Here is a 21,822-nt window from a genome sequence, read left to right on the forward strand (position 1 = left end):
AATTAGTACTCAGCTGCCTAATCTGAACTTATTCTGTACTTGTTAATAAAAGTTGTAGCATAAAGTCATTCAAAGGGAGTCCAACTTCCATGAATCACAACTAAATCAATGAACTTGCATTCCTGATTATTCTTGATACTATGAAAACATTTTGGACTTTAGAACATTACTTTACGTCATAGATAATTAGAAAGTTTTGCAAAATTGCCAATGCAGAAATTAGTAGCAAATGACCTATAACCATTCAGTAAAGCAAAAACCGCAAAGGATTTAGGTTATACTCGGTGTTTATAAAAGTGTACTGATCTATTTTGATTTCTTTCAACACTCCTATTTATTTATTACAATTATTATTATTTCATATTCACCACTGATTTTTAAGCTAAGCATTGTGACCTTCACAGCTCAAATGAGCTCTTAGCATGGACTTGTAATTGACATTTTAATGAGCACTATTTCATAATCTCTAACAGTACAAAAGAAAAGGTAATTGGAAACTGAGAAAAAAAAAATCTTGATTAGTCATAATAATCATCTCCCTAACAATGTTGAAATTATCAACCCCTAGATCAGAAGCATGATTGAAATAGACAAGTTATTGGTGAAAGTCTGAGATGACCTGTAAAAATGAGAATCTTCTTCTTCAAAATAAATAAATTAATTAATAAATAAAATACAGTTTGAAAACTGACTAGAAAAGTAAGTCTGGCACTCTTTAAAAAATTCAGGTCAGATCTGGACTGGTAGCATGAGTAAATGATGATTACAGAATAGAATTAATCTCAGCCAAACCCTAGCATATGATTTGTGATCCTTCCCTCAGGAAAGAATTCTTTGTTTTGAGTCTGTGTATGTCAGTGACACCAAGTTTGGTGACTTGCTCTGCCCTGCATATCTAGAAGAAGGGAACAGCATTTTTGCAAAATTTTGCCTTGGACAACTCTAGGATCAAATCATGCTCTCAGTTAGAAGGACTTCCTTGGCTACCAATTTTCACTGTAGGGAACAAAACTCATTTGAACATGATAATAATTTCCAAACTATATTATACTATGTTACATCCTGTCTCACCTTTAACAATTTTGGGAGTCGCTTAATGCCACCTATACCAAAACTGTTCCATCTGTATCATGAGCTTCCCAGGGAACTCTGTATTCCACTTCCCCTGCACTTTCAGTGAGCAGGCAATGTCAACATGTCACTGAAAACATGGATCTTCATAAAATTCCAGTGTGCAGCAGAGCAGTGTTTCATGTGATCATTCATTTACCAAAAATTTTCAGGTGCAGTGGCAGTTTTCACTAAAGGAGAGGTCCTTTAAAGAGGGAAGACCTGTTTAGTATTTTAGTATTTTCAAAGGATGAATGGGGTTGAGCTTGTTGGCTCTTTTTTTTTTTTTTTTTAATTTTTTTCTTGTAAAGGGAAATGCAGCACACGCTATCCAAATGCCTTTCTCATACCATGAAAAAGACAAGATTGGCTCTCAAAAACACAGTTATATTTGTTTAGTTGTGACCATCTAACTTGTTCTCTGGCTGGACTATGCAAACCAAAGGATATGCCTTTTTGAGGTCACAGTACTTGGCCAAACTTCAAAGGTTAGCCCAGATGTGGTCTCAGAAAAACTGAGAAGTAACTGATAGCTAGTATAATTGAAAATAGCATAATATCAGCTGCAGGAGGCTGGAAGAGCCTGGGAACATGCGGACACACATTAATGCCTTAGAAGTTTGGTTTCACTGTAAAAGCGTGGAGAATTACTAACGGAGGTAAACTATCAATTTGAGGAGGAAAACAATGCAAACATAAATGAAAACCAACTGAGTAACTAGGCAAGCAGAAAAAATCAAGAATGATTACTTCACAGAGCATTGCCTTATTAAGAATGTATCTGTAAAATTCAAAGAGCATTGCATTCCCCTTAGTTTGTAACAAAAAAAAATAAAAAATGGATGGTATAGCAGCTTAATGAATATGACGTAACAAAAGAGTATGGTACAATAGCCTGAGGAATTCAGCAATATCTCTAGCATGTTATCTTGTTTTCATCAAGGAGGAGAGTGAAAATCACCAAGAACTCTCATACTGCGAAGTAGAAGAGGACCAGATCCTGCTCCCAGGTGAGCCAGACAGCCTCATGCCTGTTTCCTACAGAGAAAACTGTCTGTCTCCACAGTAGGTAGCAATTGGCCTTGTGTCCCTTCTAGCCTAAGCCATGCTGCTGAAGCACTGGAATATTTTGTCTTGTGTTTGTTTGTTTGCTTGTTTTTTTGTTTTCCAGTTCAGATTATCAAAAATAATGAGAGAACTGCCTTCATCATACAGGACTGATGTTTTTATTGCATGAAGCTGAAGGTATGTGTTAAGTATCCTAGGATACAAGGTTGAGCAAAGCCTACTGGGGCAGAACTATATAGGGAGAAGTGAACCAAATCCAGTGCACAATCATTCATACTGCTTTCACTTCAGCCCACAAAGTGAACAATGTCTAGAAGTATGCTCAGACTTTGTCTTTGAAAGAGGTCATTGGAGCAGTCTTACAGACAGGGAGTGAGCAATTGCGGTGGATGACTAGGGATAAAATACTTAGACTTACTCCCTAGATCTCTTTTGTTCAGCAGCCTGGACAAACCCTGGCATTTATAAGGCCCTGAAATAAATTGTTCAGTTTTCATATAAAGAATAATTTTGGCTTCTAGGAAATTGTTATTTCCAAAAAAAAAAAAAAAGTGACAAAACAAGCTACCTGAAGAAATTCACTACTCAGCCTAAATTCTTGTACTTAAAAAAAAAAAAAAAAAAAAAAAAGAGCTTGTGGATGACTTCATGTATCCAGGTAGTCATCAAGTTAACAGAAATGACATCTTCCCCTTGGGTTAGTCCAGAGGCACTTGCACTCACAGACTTTTCTGCTAGCTCACACAGGAAGGATCAGCTGCTGCTGCAGTTCTGTTTTGGGATGAAGAGGAACCCAGTTTTCTGTTGGTTTCTTTGTTCTTATGTTTCCTTTGATAAAATGTGCCCTATCTATCACCTTCAATAGAATAACAGAAACCCCATGATTAGAACCTTATGATCAACTTCAATACTTTTTGTTACCACGTCACATGATTTTTCATATCATGAATTCCACCCTGGTTACTCTTCCAGACTTTATTCCAGACACAGGAGAGAAGAAGGAAGAGGAGGGGAGAAGAGAGAAGCAGAGGGATATAGTTACAGTTATAACATATATATGTATATGTTCCTATCATTACTACCAGAATGTAAGCCTTTGCCCATGCTCGTGAATACTAGAAAACAATGGATGTCTTCTGTGCCTCAACTGACAACAGCTTTTTTTGCAGATAATATGCAGATAGCGAATAACTAAGTTTGAGTGAAGGTCATAGTTCTGATGGGACTGAATTTCATCAATTTTAAAAGGTTCAATAAATAAAACTTCACTAAGAAAATATCATCTTGAGTGAATGTTTTTAATTTTAATTCTCTTTAAAACTCTCTCTGTATATATATATATTTACAGCATCAAGCGCTTATAGTGAAGAATGATTGATAAAAGTTTCTTCTGGAAACTCCATCAACTGAATGAATCAGTTGATTCCATTTTGAGTTTTTGTATGTTAATTAGATACAGATATATTTTATCTTGCTGTTATCAATGGAATCATAGGCTAGAAAGTATATGGCATTTCTGTCTATACTGACTACCAAATAAAACCATGTTTGTTACTATGATCCTTTATACCTGTGTTCTTCTACAGCCAAATAAACAAATATACATTTGAGCAGATTTAGAGGTACGGATATTATAAATCGTGTTAGCTTTGTTTTCCCATGTCTGTGCCCTGTTGTGACCAGCTCACAGTTCTCCAAAGAACAAATTGCCAAGATCTGATGAGAATTAAATTATTTTGTGAAAACCACCATTTTTTTTCCCCTGGTCCAGAGCATTTTTGTTAGTGTCTACAAACTAATACCTAGTTTGTAAAAGTGAGAAATAAATTTCATTTTTCCAGCAATCTTTAGCCAAGTGAAAATAATCTGAGTGATCAGAAAGTAGATAATTAAAAAAATATAAATATTAAAATTATGGTTGATTTATGTCTGTTGGTGATGATATGGGCATTTATGAGAATTAAAATTCATTATGACATTTTAGGTAACATCTTCTCTAGGCTTATATCTTGTGCACATATATTAAAATGGATCAAAGTAACAAGGAAGACAAAAGGTTTGGGACCTTACTCAGTTACAAAAACAAAACTGCAATTTCCTAACATCCTTGCACAAGCACTGTGCTCTGTTTGGCTGTTTGGATATCTGAATATACCAGGGTACTGTAATTTGCATAATTACTCTGTAGCTATATCTCTCGCTACTACCATGATAAGAAATGCATTTTTATGACTGTGTATACATAGATGAGTAAAGACAAATTTAAAGTCTTCTTACCTCATTCTAAGCGAACTAGAACCCATGCCAGTCATAGTATAGGAAACTGTTTCTCTAATTTACAAATGTGCTTAAAGTAACACTCAGTGTCTCAGGAAGAGCCTGTTACCTTCAACACAGCTCCATCGCAGCTCTTTCATTTAGGAACAAACTAATTGACACAGCTATTTTATTGCATTATCTAATCCTTTGGAAGGCACGGAGGTACTTTGCTTTTGTGGCTATGCAGAAATCACATCAAAAATAAAATAATTATGGGGAAAGGTGAAGTATGAAAACTATTCTCACAGGGGATTATGCTTGTTTAATGACATCAAAAATGCTCTTTCACCATTTTTCTATTGTTTGATTTTAAGTTGTATTGCATATGCTACAGGTTTGGTTCCAAACCCAAAGGCTGCCAAGATTTGAACAGCAGCCATGAACTGGAATTACCTTGCACCTAATGAATAGATACCTCTGTTTCTCTTATTAATACAACATATGATCAACTTTAACAAATGTGCCACCACCTGCTACTTAAACAACATCTAGTCATAAGCTCATCTAAGACAAAACAATCTCTGTTGATGAGAACATCCTCACATGAATAGTATTTGATGGCAGCTTAAGAAGGAGAGAATGAGTCTAGAAACAGAAGGACACACATTTAAGAAGATAAACAAGCTATTCCTTTATATACATTTTTCTTTTAAAGAAAGCAGGACAAGAGAAAAAGTAAGTACCAGGTGAACAAAATCAGTACAAAACTAAATACAAGCCCCAAAATGATAAATTAGATTAGAAATATTTGCTTTGTATATTCATATATCCCAGTGTATTTCCTTTCAAAATTAAAAATAAATAAATAAATAAATAAATAAAATCTGATCTGACTCATCATCTCAAAAGGAAACTATAGCTATATATTCTTCTAATAAGACCAATTTCATCATATTTATGAACTGTGAAATATGATTGAAAATAATGCCTTACTAAGCTTGTATGTGCAAGGTAATAGGCAACAGAAAAGTTGCAGGCTTGCATAAAAATGATATAATTTGTGACAATATCAATAAGGGCTACATTTTTTATCTCACTTAAAGAAATTCTACAGAGCAATACAGAGATATGATTTCCTGCCTACCTGTCCTTAATTATGGAGCTAACAAACTCCATAGTATTTCATATGAATTACTATAGGGTAGATTTTACCAGGCCCTTCTTCTTTCACACCTTGTTGTGGTAGGATGCTCACAAAATCACAGAATAGTTCAGGTTTGCAGGGACCTTACTCACCACTTCTCTGGACAACCTGTTCCAGTGTACAATCACACATTACACATTACAATACACATTGGTAAGATCCTCCTGAGCCTTCTCTTCTCTAGGGTGAACAGTTCCAGATCCCTCATCCTCTCCTTGTATGACAGATCCTGCAGTCCTTTTATTATCTTTGTGGCCCTTTCATAGAATCATAGAATCATAGAAAGCCTTGATTGGAAGGGACCTTAAAGATTATCTCGTTCCAACCTCCTTGTCATAGACAGGGATGCCACCCAGTAGATCACATTGCTCAGGGCCTCATCTAACCTGGTCTTGAACACCTCCAGGGATGGGGCATCCACAGATTCTCTTGGCAACCTCTTCCAGTGCCTCACCACCCTTTGAGTGAAAAATTTCCTCCTAACCTCTAATCTAAATCTCCCTCTTTTAGTTTAAAACCATTCCCCTTGTCCTGTCATTATCTGATTGAGCAAAGAGTCGCTCCCCATCTTTTTTATAAGTCCCCTTTAAGTATTGAAAAGCTGCAATGAGGTCCCCCTGAAGCCTTCTCTTCTTTAGGCTGAACAGCCCCAGCTTTCTCAGCCTTTCTTTGTAGGAGAGGTGCTCCAGCCCTCTGATCATCTTTGTGGCCCTCCTCTGGACGCATTCTAACAGATCAACATACTTTTTGTGCTGTAGGCCCCAGACCTGTTTGCAGTACTCCAGGTGGGACCTCACAAGGGCAGAGTAGAGGGGGACAATCACGTCCCTCAACCTTCTGGCCACTCCTCTCTTGATGCAGCCCAGGATGCAGGTGGCCTTCTGAGCCGCAAACACACACTGCTGGCTCATGTCAAGCTTCTCGTCCACTGGAACCCCCAAGTCCTTCTCTGCAGGGCTGCTTTCAGTGAATTCTTCTCGCAGTTTGTACTCATTTCTGGGATTTTCCCAACCCAGGTGCAGCACCTTGCACATGGACTTGCTGAACCTTATTAGGTTCATCAGGGCCCAATTCTCAGGCTTGTCCAGGTCCCTTTGGATGGCATCCCTTCCTTCTGTTGTATCAACTTCACCACTCAGCTTGGTGTCATCTGGAAACTTGCTGAGGGTGCACTTGATCCCACTGTCCATGTCATTGATAAAGATATTAAACAGTACCAGTCCCAGGACAAAATCCTGAGGTACACCACTCATCACCTTTGGTGAACTCATTCTAGGATGTCAATTTCTCTCTCACATCAGGGAGGCCAGCACTGGACACAGATGTGTCTCAGCAATACTATGTAGAGGGGAAGAGTCACCTCCCTTAACCTGCTGAGAATGGTCTCCCTTTGCAGCTCAGGAAGCTGTTGGTCTTCTTTACCATAATGGCTCATTGTTGGGTCATGTTCAATTTGGTGTCCACCAGAATGCTAAAGTCCTTTTCTGCAAAGTTGCTTTCCAGCTGGTCAGCCTTCAGCTTTTGCTGGTGCATACGGTTATTCCTTCCCAGGTGACAGATTTGGGATTTCTCTTGAACTTCTCTAGTTCCTGTTTCCTGATTGGATGCTAGCAACCCCATATGGTATATCATCCGCTTTTCCCTGTTCTGTATTATCTGCAAATTTGCTGGTGCAAGAGGGTTCACTCTGTCTCATTATCCACATCATTAATGAAGATGTTAAACAGTAGTGAAGACAATATTGACCCCTGAGGTACTCTACTAGTGACCAGCCTCTAGATGGACTTTGTGTTATTGATAACAACCCTTTGTCAGTTGAATGCATTTTCAGTTAATCTCACTGGCAATTTATCTAGTCTCTACCTCATCATTTGTTTTCAGGGTGACAGTGTTGAAAGCTTCAAAAGCTGAAGTCAATATAAACAACATTTACTGCTCTGCCTTCATCCATGCAGACAACCATTTAGTCACAAAAAACTCTCAGGTTCATCAGGCATGACTTCTACATAAATCCATTCTGACTGCTCCTAATCATCTTCTCATTCTCTGTATGTCTGAAAACAGTTTCAAAGCTTATTTGCTCCATCATCTTCTCAGTGATTAGGGTTAGAATAGCTGGCTGGTAGCTCCCTAGATCCTCCTTCTTGCCCTTCTTGAAGATGCAAATCGCTTTCCCTTTCTTTCAGTCCTCAGGAACCTCACATGATCATCATGAACTTTCTGAGATAACTGACAATGTCCTCACATTGACATTGGCCAGCTCCCTCAGTTCTCAGCCCTACATCCCTTCAGGTCGCATGCTGTGAGACTGTATACACATATGCATGTGTGAGCATTGCATTGCTAAATGGCATTTATGAATGTATAACAGTTAGCAAACTTTATCAACCCAATCAAACCTGTTACACACAACAAATACAAAAGCAGTATTTGTTAAAATGCAGCACCTTTTTGATCCTGCAGCACCCACATGACCCAAGTTACACATATTTTTCCCAAAGTGATTGTTTCTGGGAGCATGAAGATTTGATTCAGTCCCAAGACGTAGTGCCATAATTCTGCTTTAACTACCTAGAGATGGTACACTAGTTATATCAATGACTGAGAAGAGAGTCACAAAACTAGATGGAGGTTGCCATACTAAATAAAACCTAAACTTGCCTACCCAGTGAGTGTGCACCCGTATGCTAGAGATTCCACACTTCCCATTCAGCAATGTAGCTATTTTTCTTCTAAAACACATTTTGTGAGAAACTGTAGGAACGCTCATTACAGTGATCCTTAAAGCCACCATTAAAACATATCAGAAATTTAGAGAAGAATGTTTATGTTTTAGGTAGTATGTTTACGATGGTAGTATGTTTATGTTTTAGATAGTATGTTTATGATGACCTTGGACCTACGACCTTGGACAGCTGCTAGATGCCCAGCCTGCTGCTCTCTTGCTCCCCCATCTTAACAGGGCAGAGGGGAGAAAATAAATTGAAAAAGCTCATAGGTTTGAATAAGGTTTGTGACTCACTGTAACAGGCAAAACAGACTCGATTTCAGGAAAGTTATTTTAATATAATGACAATGAAAATAGACTAGGATAGTGAGAAACAAAGACAAATTAAAACAGAACTTCATCCCATCCCCTTTTTTTCCCCCCATCTCACCTTCACTCCTTCATTCCCAACTCCTTTAACTCCTTCCACCAAGTCATGAAGGAGAGATTCAGAATGAGAGGTTGTGGTCATTCCATAGCAGTTCCTCTCTGCTGCTCCTTTCACCTCACATTTTTCCCAGTGCTCCAGTAGAGGTCCTTTCCATAGGCTGCAGTCCTTCGGGATAAACCTGCTCCAATATGCACTACCCACAGGCTGCACTTCCTTCAGGAAATAAGGACCTGCTCCACCATAATTCCTCCATGGGCTACAACGGATATATCTGATCCAACACCTGGAGAACCACATCCTCCTCCTCCTTCTCCTCCTCATCGTCCTCCTCCTCCCCGTCCTCCTCTGCCTGGAACCATCTGTGGTTGCCACAGGGAGGCCCTGGCCTCTCCTCACAGAGTCCCTGCAGTTCCCCGTTACTAACACCTGGACACCTGCACCCAATACAGTGTTCAGGACATCCTAATCCACAGCATGTAAATTAAAGAGAAATCCAACTCTCTGGCACTAAATGCAGTTTATGGTAGCTAAAGTTCTTGGATTATATCCCTTTGAATCAAACTTACATTGGGTTTACAAGACAAGATTTTGTTAGTGGCATAGTGGGTTTATATGGCAAAGTTTTGGTAGCAGGGGGCCATTGAGGTGGCTTCTGTGAGAAGAATCTAGAAGCTGCCCCATGTTAGATAAGGGCCCTGCTGCTGACCAGAGCCGAGCCAATAAGCAATGTTGTTTGAGCCTCTGTGAGAGCATATTTAAGAAAGAGAACAACAACAACAACAAAACTGCCACACAGCAGCTGAGAGGAGTGAGAAACAGCCTTGCAGGCACCAAGGTCAGTGAAGAAGGAGGGGGAGAGGTGCTCCAGGTGCCGATGCAGAAGTTCCTCTGCAGCCTGTGGTGAGGGGTGAGAACCATGGTGAAGAAGGCTGTCCCCCCGCAGCCCATGGAGTACCACGGTACAGCAGGGTTCCATGCTGCAGCCTGTGGAGGAGCCCCCGGGGGAGCAGGTGGACCTGCACTGACGGAGGTGGCAGCCTGTGGAGGACCCGCACTGGAGCAGATTCCAGGCTGGATCTGTAGCCTGTGGGGAGGAGACCACGCAGGAATAAGGAATCTGGGGGGAGCTGCCGCCTGTGGAGGACCTGTGCTGGCGCACTTCGCTCCTGACGGATGGACCCCGTGGTACAGAGCCATGTGGGAGCAGTTCTAAAAGAGCTGCTGCCTGTGGAAAGCCCATGCAGGATCAGTTTGGGAAGGACGGCATCCTGTGGGAGGGACCTCACATGGAGCAGGGGCAGAGAATGACCGAGAAGGAGCAGCAGAGACGACGTGCTATAGACTGACCACAACCCCCTGTTGTGGTTTATCCCGGCTGGCAGCTAAACACCACACAGCCGTTCGCTCACCCTCCCCCCTCCCTCTCTGGGATGGGGGAGAGAAACGGGAAAGTGAAGCCGGTGAGTTGAGATAAAGACAGTTTATTAAGACAGGAATATAATAATAACAATAATAATAATAATAGTGATAATGGTAATAGTATTAACAATAATAATGTGTAAGAAAACAAGTGATGTACAATTGCAATTGCTCACCACCCGCTGACCGATGCCCAGCCTATCCCCAAGCAGCCGGCCCCCCACCCCGGCCAGCCACCCCTATATATTGTTTAGCATGACATCAGATGGTATGGAATACCCCTTTGGCCAGTTTGGGTCAGCTGTCCTGGGTCTGTCCCCTCCCAGCTCCTGCTGCACCCCCAGCCTGCCCGCTGGCAGGACAGAGCGAGAAGCCGAAAAGTCCTTGGCCTGGTGTAAACACTGCTCTGCAACAATTAAAACATCAGCATGTTATCAGCGCTCTTCTCATCCTAATTCAAAACATAGCACCCTACCAGCTACTATGAGGAAAAATTAACTCTGTCCTAGCTGGAACCAGGACACCCCCATTCCCCCATTCCCCTGCACCGCTTGGGGGGAGGAAGTGGAAGAGGGTGGATGGGGGGAAGGCATTTTTCGTTTCTTTCCTTTGTTTCTCACTTCTCTAGCTTGTTAGTAATAGGCAATAAATCTTACTATCTCCCTACTCTGAGTCTGTTTTGCCCGTCACAAAAATTGTTGAGCGGTCTCCCCATCCTTATCTCAAACCTCGACCTCTTTGTGTTGCATTTTCTCCCCCTTCCTCTGTGAGGAGGGGGAGTGAGAGAGCGACCATGGTGGAACTTGGCTGCCCACCCAAGTGGACAGGGGGAGGAAGGGCTGCAGTAGAGTCCTATGTGAGAAGAGCCCAGAGGCTGCCCTGGGAAAACAGTAGCTGGGAGAGAAGTTTCAGAAAATGTAGAGAAATAATCCCACATACCCCAAGGTCAGTGAAGAAGGAGGGCAGGAGGTGCTCCAGGCACGCAGCACAAGTTCCCCTGCAGCCTCTGGAGAGGCCCCTGGTGGAGCAGGCTGTCCCCCTGCAGCCCATGGGTCCCACACGGAGCAGATCTCCACGCTGCAGCCCGTGGAGGAGCTCCCAGTGGAGCAGGTGGATGTGGCCTGGAGGAGGCTGCAGCCCATGGAGAGCCCCCGCAGGAGCAGGCCTCGGGCCGGAGCTGCAGCCCGTGGAGAGGAGCCCACGCAGAAGCAGGGGTCTGGGGGGAGCTGCCGCCCGTGGGGGACCCGTGCTGGAGCAGTTTGCGCCTGACGGATGGGCCCCATGGTACGGACCCATGTGGGAGCAGTTCTTGAAGAGCTGCTGCCTGTGGGAAGCCCATGCAGGATCAGTTTGGGAAGGATGGCATCCTGTGGGAGGGACCCCACGCTGGGGCACGAGCAGAGCATGACCGAGAAGGAATGGAAAAGATGAATCGTTACAGACTGACCTCATCCCCCATTCCCTGTTCCCCAGTGCTGCCCTGGGAGAGGAGTTAGAAGAGGGTGAAAGGGGGAGGAAGGTGTTTTTAGTTTGCTTTTAGTTTCTCACTGTTCTAGTCTGCTAGTGATAGGCAATTAATTCTATTAATCCCTCTACACTGAGTCTGTTTTGCCCTTGATGATAACTGTTGAGTGATCTCCCTGTTGTTACCTCAGTCCTTGAGCCCTTTTCCATCAGATTTTCTCCCCCTCTTCCTTTGAGGAGGGGAAGTGAGAGAGTGAGTGTTGTGGAGTTTAGCTGTCCATCAGGGTGAAACCATCACTACTTAATGTCAGTTTATAACCACAAAAAACTCTGGGTAAATTAAAATCTAACCATGAAGTGAAAGGATCTTATTTTTCAGATAATTTTTACCTTCACTTTTTTCTATCTTTAATTAATTATTTTTTCTGTTTATTTCCCTACACATCCCCAAGTTTCCTTTTTTTCTACATTCATTTCCCTCCTCACTCCTATTCCTCCTTCTCCCTCCTGATTGTATTTTATCATTCTCCCTCTTTGTCTGTTGAACAGCTCTCTGTCTTTTAAATGTCATTGTCATGATAGGCATTTTAAAAGTATTTTACAAAAGGGATTTGCTTCACAATATTTCCTAAGCTGTGTGGTTATGTACATGTCAGAGTGATGTCTCTTGCTGTCATTCCTCTGCCACTGCTGTATCCTATGCCTTAAGATTTAGCTCCTGCAAACTGAGACTCTCCTATTTAGTCCATTCATAGCCTATTATCACATCTCCTTGATCTTTTTCCTAACTTTTTCTGCTTTGTGCATATTTGAATGGAAAATTAAAGTAAAACGTCCTTCACCATATCATAGTTCTTCTATTGATTGTATTCTCTTTTCATCACTTTCATTGCACATCAAATGCAAAAGCACAGCAAGAAAATCTATTTCTTACAGATATATCAAATGCTTCAAACTAACCCTTCCATTTAATGTACAGTGCAGAGGGTTTGAACTTGGCAACTCCTCCAGGAGAATTGTGAAGAAATTTTGCGTAATGCTTCAGAAGTGCAGTAGTAGAAGTTAAGTAGCTGAACTGTGCTCCTTAAAAAAGTTTCTAAATATTTTTCTTCACTCCTAGGCTTTATTGCTGATCAAAAATAAATAAATAAATTGTCTCTCTCTTTTTTTTTTTCTTTTTTTTTTCTTTTTTTCCTTTTTTTTTTTTCTTTTTTTTTGGGGGGGATAGATATGCATCAAAAGTTTGGGGGCTTTTGGTAGGGGGGATTGGGGTCGTGAGGTATGGAATGGGATATGCACACTTTGGGCTTTTCTCACCTTAAAGAGCCTTCCTTTCCTTGCTTCTTGCTCCACAATGGCCTTTCTTCTACCTGCCTTATTCCCCTTCAGTCCTTTTTTTTTTCTTTCCTCATTGCAAAAATATCAGATCATGTGTGATAAAATTAGATGATTGAAATAAGTACTTTGAATTTAAACTGTGGACTTGGGCTCCTTTACAGTCATCCATGCACAACATCCGCATGCAGAAACTGCAATGCAAATTGCAGCTTTTCTGTACTTTCTGCCACAGCGATGCTTTCTGCCTCACACAAAGATATTAACTGGTTGTCTCAAAGAATAATTCATTTAATTTAACTTCAGTTTTCAGAATCTGTGCACCTAATCTAAGCTAGCTGCCCCAGACCCCCTCTCTATTTGATGAAAAGAGATTGAGACATCCTGAGGACAGTTTAGATGAGATGATAATAGTTGTAGCAGTGTCCCTGCTCTTCATTGACTACCTGGGTTTGTTTGGATGTGGCTAAAGCTAGATGAGATAAGTTTCGTATTTATTATCCTCAGACACAGCAATACTGTGCAATGTTTACTGTGTTGTACACTGATGCTCTAAGTCAGTCTGTAGCAAATTGCAGTATATGCTGTACATTAAGAAGGAAAAATAAAAATTAAAAAAAAAGAAAAATAGGAAATATATCTAAATATATGTATTATAAATATATGTAAAATCACAAGATAAACATAGATATGGCCTACCTACTTGATTACATCTGTTCCCTGCAAATCTGAACTCTATTTAAATTCAACTGAAAGATCTTAATGAATTTCTCATTATAGTCCTGTTCCTACAGTCCTTACAGACTTTGAACTAATGTTGTCTTCAAGTAGCTCAGGTATTGCAAGGAGAAGGTGAAGGGCATACCCTCCTTTTCATGGTCTACTGACTGTCTCCCTTGGGCAGAAGGCCTAGTTTCTTACATTTTACTGGTTTTTGAACACTGTAGCTTGATCACTGGTATGAGATCCTGAACTATGGTTATCCTAGATTCCTAGATTATCAGTTTATGTTAGAGATGCACCTTGGTTCAAGAGTGTTGTTTTTCTTTGTTTGTTTTTGTTTAGTTTTGGTTTGGTTTAGGAGGTAATGACGTGGCATTTGAAGCAGCACAGAAATACAACTTTTAAAACAAAGGCTTATGAATTCATTCACAGAATGGGGCAGCTTCACATGTGTCTACATGTATTCCCTAAGCTCACAGCTGAGATATGTCTCTCTTATTTTTCCCTCTGATTTGTAAAACCCATACCTGCTGACAGCGTTTTCCTTTTATCAGACTGGAGTTGCTTTGATCTGACAAGCTTCTTCTCCCTCCTTATTACTAAGACTGAATGCTCTGAGGTTTTGGAGTCCCTTTTTTTTTTAATGGTCAAGCCTAAAAAATTCTAGCCTCAACAGACACAAATCTGAGATGCACTCATGCAAACAGCTTTCCGTCCACTAGAGACTTTTGTTTGTTTCATTGTTTTGTTTTCTCAATAAACAGAATCTTTTAGCTTGACTGCTGGAAGCCCAGCAGGTTAATGCCAACAGATAATCTGCAAGGAATACATTATGTATAAAAATAACAACCTGTATGGGCCTTTAGCAATTGCTGTCATCTGAAAATCTTTTCATACAAAACTACTGCTTTAGTGAGACATGGAGAAGTGGACAAAAAAGAGAAGAAACAACTTCTCATGCATGAAATTAAATTTTTATACAAGAAATAAATATTTTTTACATGTTTAATATATCACTTTTATTATCTATTCATAATCAAACCTAACAGGAATGGATACTATAACCTTAAATTCTTAACAAATAATCCAGTTTTAGAAGGATACTTTTTTATAATCGGCCAGCTCTTAACAGTGAAATACTGAGGAGTTTACAAGATAATTAAAGCAGAAATCTTGAAAGTAAGTGAGAAGGATATAATACGTTGTAAAGCAGACAATGGTTCCCAAAATATCCATGACACTTTGCAATGCCTTAGTAATGCCCTATAGGTCATGTCTCCTTTATACCATTCTTAAAAGGCATGTATTGGATTTTTAGTGAGAATAATACATTTTATTCTTGTGGCATGTCTTCCAATGTAATCAACACGTTTTTCCCCCAGATGCAAATGAAAGACCGTCACTAAGGCATTGATGTTACTTTGTAAGGAATAGAAAAAACTAAGGATGATTTTTTTTTTTTTTCTGAAAGGCCTATGAATTCTGAAAATTATGCATTAAAGGCAGTGGAAATCTTTCATTTACTTCAGAGATGCATTTATTTGCCCCTGTATAGAAATTGTTCAATGTTGGAAAAAACAATGTCAGGAGATTTAGATTATAGACTCTTAAAAAACTGATAGTCAAAATTTCTTAACTTTTTTTTTTTTTCCCTAGGCTTGCATAGTTAAAGAAAGTTCCACCAAAAACAGAAGGTTGAGAGGGACTTCCTGGGTGAAAACAGATTAGTTCGTTGTTTTCAAAGACAGCACGGCACAAAGTCTTCCACAGGCCTATTTAATTCTGCATTAATCACAATCCTTTTTGCCTGAATCCTTATATTGCAAACCTATTAATTTTACTGTAACACCTTTAACTTCACATGCCATTAAAATTCCAATGTATTTTTTGGTGTACATTTAAAAAATAATGTTCTATTACATATATATGTTCAACAATTAAATCAATCACTTGTAGTTTTAATCACATCATAAATATCATAATAGGAATTCTCCAGACCACTTCATCAAATCCATGAAGGAAAATCAGATATGGGAAAGAAAAGGAAAACTTCCTAGAACAAAGTTGAGTAAGATGAGTAGGCATTTCAGGAGAAAGAAAGATACGTGACATTGTACGTGAATGGTTCCTTTGTGACATACACAGCATACTATATAATGTTACCTAGAAATGAATGAAAATTTGAGATTCACGATTATCAAAGGGCCAGGAGGTCTGTATTAACCCAAAAACCTCCTTTAGTATATCACACACAGAAAGGAATTAGAAAGATTTTTCGAGATTGAGAGAATAGTCTGTGAAAAAATATACAGTGGAAGCTGACATGTAAAAAGCTCTGTGATGAGCTGTTAATGTGTCAACATTCAGAAGATGTGGGAACAGAAATAAGGACAGTAATCATTGAGGTGGGACCAGATGAGGATGTATAGAATATAATACCTGACCGTTTACATTTCAGTACATTACACTGAAAAACTCTCGTCTTTTTAGAAGACTGCAGGAACTGAATAAATGCTGACATTTATCTAAATTCTCTTACTCTGAGAATATCCATACTTATTCTGTCTAGGATAAAAATGTCTGAGGAATATAAAATTTGCCTTTGACTCTGGATATAAGACAGCTGCTAATGGTCTAGGTTTGGCAAAAATATTTCCATGGGTATTTCAATACTTAACTGTGAACTACAGACATTTTGTAACTCACAGTGAAGTACCTGGCTCTAACTGCTGTCAGAAATACCTGTTTAATTCTGGTACAGTCCCTGTGTTACTACACTCTTATTTAGATTTATTTTTCCACAGCCTACTGTGCATACCAGTCCTAGTAAATGTTTATTGTCTCTTGATGTCTGTTGTCTGCCATCAAATATTATTCAAAGACCTGGCAGTGATAACCACTACCTTCATCTCTCTAAAACAATGATGACTCTTTCATGTTTATATGGGAAAGTTTGTTAGGATATATGTACCTGCTTCCAGCATGCTAACAGATTTATCACTACTACCACATAAACTCTGTCATTAATTTACTTCAACACAGTACTTATTCCATGAAGGCAGTGATCAGATAAGTAAGCAGTGCTTTAACAGTGAAGCAGCGGCTGGGTGCTAAGCAGTTACAATTATTTGTAATCTCTTTACAGTAACCAGTAATACATAAGGTGTTTATGCAGATACAAGAAACTCAGCCAATAATGAGGTGGTAACAGAATCACAGACTCATAGAATCAATCAGAGAATCATAAAGTCATAGAACCATAGCATGGCTCGGTTTGGAAGGGACCTTAAAAATCATCTGATTCCAACCTCCCTGCCATAGGCAGGAATGTCAAACACTAGATCAGGTTGCCCATGGACGCATCTAACTTGACCATGAACACTTCCAGGGATGGGGCATCCATAACTTCTCTGGGCAACCTGTTCCTGTACCTTACCACCCTCCAAGTGAAGAATTTCCTCCTAAAAGCAAAGGTTTTCTAAGAATAATCCTCCTTTTTTACTTCTGTGTCTTATTCTAATTCTGTTTATTCATAATATGAAGTGCCTAAACAGTCATAAGAAACATGAACTGTAGTGCAGACCTTCGGAAGTTTAGGCAACAGCAAGCTACTGGATCCCTTTTATTTACCCATAAGAATCCCACTTTTTGACTTCCCTTGATAAAAATAGATATTTATTACCATTTAGGATTCCTTGGTACATCTGCACAGAAGGGGCAGACATGACACAAAATTTATAGTCCCAAAAGTGCCCTTGTGAAACAGAAGCTAGAGACCATGACAGATTGAGCATGTAGTATTTCAAATGGCAGTGGATGTCTGTGTGTAAGAAAATGAAACAAACCCTTGAAATTCTGCTGAGACCACTCTAAATGTTTGCCTTCTTTTGTATTTACTATGGTTATTAGAATTCCTCCAAACTCTAATTATCATGTTAGATATCTAAATAGATGCCTAAAATTCTGGCTCTGACTATAAAAGGACTCAGGACTAGTCAGAAGCTGAAGGCAGATCTGCTTTTTCTCCTTACAATAACATTCCCAGAGGAAAAATAAATAAATAAAAACATATATATATATATATTAAAAAAGGATTTTAAACTCAGAAAGTCGGAGTTTACTAGATTATAAAATGAAATAATTAACTTTTTAAATGGCAGAAAACTCAATGTCTTGTTTCAGTTGCCTAGCAACAAAAGCAGCTAACCAGCTGAGGTTACCCAATGTGTCTTGTCTAAATTCAGATGTTTTGGGATATTTTATCTAGCCCGCAGCTGTCGCTTTAGAAAACTAGCATCCTAGAGGTCTTGCGACAGGTCAGATATTGCGTCACAAAAGGAAGTAAACACTGATGCTTTTCCAACTTCAAGCCTGAAGTGACTATACTAGATATGATACAAATGAAAAAGTGTTTATAAATAATTTTTTCCAGCCAGTCACATTCTTTTCAGACAAGTCTTTGCCCAAGTACAGGTTTCAGTCAGCTCACCATCTTTCCTAGGCAAACTAATCTTTGCAGCCCCCTGTCTGGTCACTAGGAAGATTTTCTGGATCAGCTTGAGGCCTGGCTGCCTGACCTCTGCTGATGCTGTCTGAGACCTCTTGCTCTTCTCAGCAGTTTCTCAACTTCTGCGTGAGCTCTGAATTCCAGATCTTCCTGGGACAGGTCCAAATATTTCCCTTCCCCCCCATATTTTCCATGGTCTGAAAAAGCTGACTTAGATGGGAAGGAACAATCATCCCTTCAATATGTTTCACCTCACCCATTCTTCTTAAATGAATATAATAGTCAAGTTTAAAATTAACATATTGAACATGCTTCCTTTGACTATTTTCTTCAGTTTCTCCTTTGCAGAACAGTTTCAAGAAAAATAGAATTACAGACTGAGAGGTACTGAGATGCTGCAACAGTGAAGGGAATACATAGGAAAGCTGAAGATGGATAACAATACCATTTAGATATTAGTAATTCAATGGTGTCTGTGTCCAGTAGCAAAAGAGGCTGTCCATGCTGATCAACATCAGACAGCTTTAGAAAAAGAGATGGTGAAGCTGGAAGTGATGTAATTCATGAACTAAGAGTATGGGCTTGCATTTGAGTAATCCAGTTTGAAAGAAAGATTTTGCCTGACAAAGCAGTCCCAATTATTTTACTTGATACAAATTGAGAGCTAATTAGATGCCCAAATTATTTATACAAATTAAGCAAAAGCCAAAACTCTAAAGAGGGTAATTAAATGTATTTGAAATGAGTATTTCATTGAAGAGGCCTGGAGAGATGCCAACAGCAGGATACCTCCCTCAAAGAGCCTACTCTGCACTATTCCTTAAATGTGATGGATATTCAAATGCTTTAGAAGTTATAAGATTCTTAAAGCAAAAAATATGAAATTATGAAGAATTCACAGTTTGTATATCCTATATTTGTTCAACTAGTAACAAATGGTGTTAAGGGACTATGGAAAGAAAAATATATAATTGTGGAAACAAGGTGAAAAAATCTCCTCTTTCTCAACAGGAGTTTAATTTTAATGTTAAGGATACCATTATAATACTACAGCTACATTGTAGCCTAGATACAATTTTGATTAAAGGATGTACCTGTTATACATCTCTGCAGGGATGTCTCTAATAGCCACTACGACTCAAAATAGAGCTACTTACCTTACCTTTTTCCCAGTTGATGCAAACAACTTAACTTGTGCTAACATATGTCTGTAGCAAATTATAGCAATTTTTCTCACCCTTAGTCCATCAGGAGCAAAGCCAAGACTTTATCCATAGTCGTCTCCCTCCCTAAAATTATTCTTTTACTTTCTTTACAGCAAAACATTCTAGGTGAATTCTCAGTGACTATTTTGATCAGCTCTCATGGTACTGCAGAAGCATCCAATGCAAGTTATGCACTTATTCTCACCAAGAAAAACACAGACTACAGTTTTTTGACTCTTAAATTTCTGCTCTAGAGATGTGCAATAATTCTGGAATTTCTTGAAGAGATGTTAATTTAACCATTGCAAGTTTGATAAAATTGGATTTTGTTGAAGCAGAAACTATCTGTATTTTCTGAATATTGCAAGACAAGATAGCATCCAAAATACAGGAACTTTAAACTTGGCATGATATTTAATTTGAAAGGATAATCATAGAATCATAGAATCATAGAATCATAGAATCATTAAGGTTGGAAAAGACCTTCAGGATGATCTGGTCCAACCATCACCCTACCACCAGTACCACCCACTAAATCATGTCCCTAAGCGCCAGGTCCAACCTTTCTTTGAACACCCCCAGGGACAGCAATGCCACCACCTCCCTTGGCAACTTGTTCCAATGCCTGACTAATCTTTCTGAGAATAAATGTCTCCTCATTTATAACCCAAACCTCCCCTGGGGCAACTTGAGGCCATTCCCTCTAGTCCTATTGCTAGTTACTTATGAGAAAAGGCCGACTCCCAGCATCCCACACCTTCCTTTCAGGTAGTTGTAGAGAGCAATAAGGTCTTCCCTGAGCCTCCTCTTCTCCCTAAACAACCCCAGTTCCCTCAGCCACACCTCATAGAAGTTGTGTTACAGACCCTTCACCAGCTTTGTAGCCCTTCTCTGGACACGTTCCAGGGCCTTGATGTCCTTCTTGTAGTGAGGGGCCCAAAGCTGAACACAGTACTCGAGGTGCGGCCTCACCAGAGCTGAGTACAGGGGAACCTCCCTGGTCCTGCTGGCTACATTATTCCTGATACAAGCCAGGATATTGTTGGTCTTGGACACCTGGGCATACTGCTGGCTCCTGTTCAGGTGAGCATCAGTTAAGACCCCCTGATCCTTTTCCTCTGCACAGCTTTCTAGCCACTGTGCCCCAAGCCTGTAATACATTGATAACTGCCAGAAGAAAAAGTTAAAAATGCTTTTCAGCATTTTGGGAGCAAAGATGGAGGAAAAGGTAGTCCTTTTTTGCAGACTTGAGATGGCATGTGAGAAAAAGCAATAGTTTGAAAAATCAGAAACCAGATTATACATTCTAGCAGAAGCTAGAATATCTTATTTGTTTGTTGTATTAAATCAAAACACAACCCCTCAAACTTCAAAAAACTGTTCCAATATAATACTTGAATTTTGAGATGATTCAAAATCACAATTTTGAATACTGAATAACTAAGATAAACCCTTAGCTGCCCCCTTATTTTCATATACTGTTTTGCTTGCTTTGTATCATACCAGCTACTAGAAATCCCATTGCACCATTTGCTCAAATTCTGAACAAAAAGTCAGTTCTTGCACCAATGTATCTATTCTCCAGAATTTCCTTTTTATGCCATTGTTTTGTATAGTTCCTGTATATGGTAGATGTCTAAAAAGCCTCTAAAACCTGTAGTGGGATTTTAGACTAAGCAATCTGAAGATATTATTTTTAGATGAAGAGTGAGATTTACATAATTTCTAGTTATTATCCCAAATCCACTGAAAGTTATTCCCTTTTTGTTTAATAGTGCCATTTCTTTATTTTATTTCTCTTCAAGAACAACAACAACAAAATGGATAGGATAAGACTTTCTTGTTAAATAACTTCATTTTAACCTTGTAAGAATTTTACTCAAAATTGAATATATATATATACATATATTTGTATGTGTACATATATGAATATCTTTGTGTGTATGTGTGAGCAATATTTTTAGGCCATGGAGTCTTTCTTTTGTTACATTTTATTATGCTGCTCTTTGAAGCAGTAAAATTAGTTATGGTACTTTTATTCATGTTGATTATAGGGATGTCTGATTTCATTTAGCATTCATATTGCACAGTAAGTGTCTTTTATAACCACCTTACTTTCAGAGATGATTTGTCCCACTGTAAAATTATTAAGGACATTCATTAGAATTTGTCACTCTGTTCAGCAAATACATTTCAAAATAAAGGTTCGATTGTTTGTGTTTAATTTCAGTCATGTTTTCTTTTAGGCTTTAAGCCACTTTGTATTTAACACACTGCTAAGTGGTTCTGGCACTTCCTAGCATTGTAAGAAGTCTTTCATTATTATTGCTGGCTGCTGATCGGAGTCAGATTTAGAGCTACCTTGTTTCT

Source organism: Anser anser (assembly GCF_964211835.1).
Source record: "Anser anser genome assembly, chromosome: 1".
Classification (NCBI taxonomy): domain Eukaryota; kingdom Metazoa; phylum Chordata; class Aves; order Anseriformes; family Anatidae; genus Anser; species Anser anser.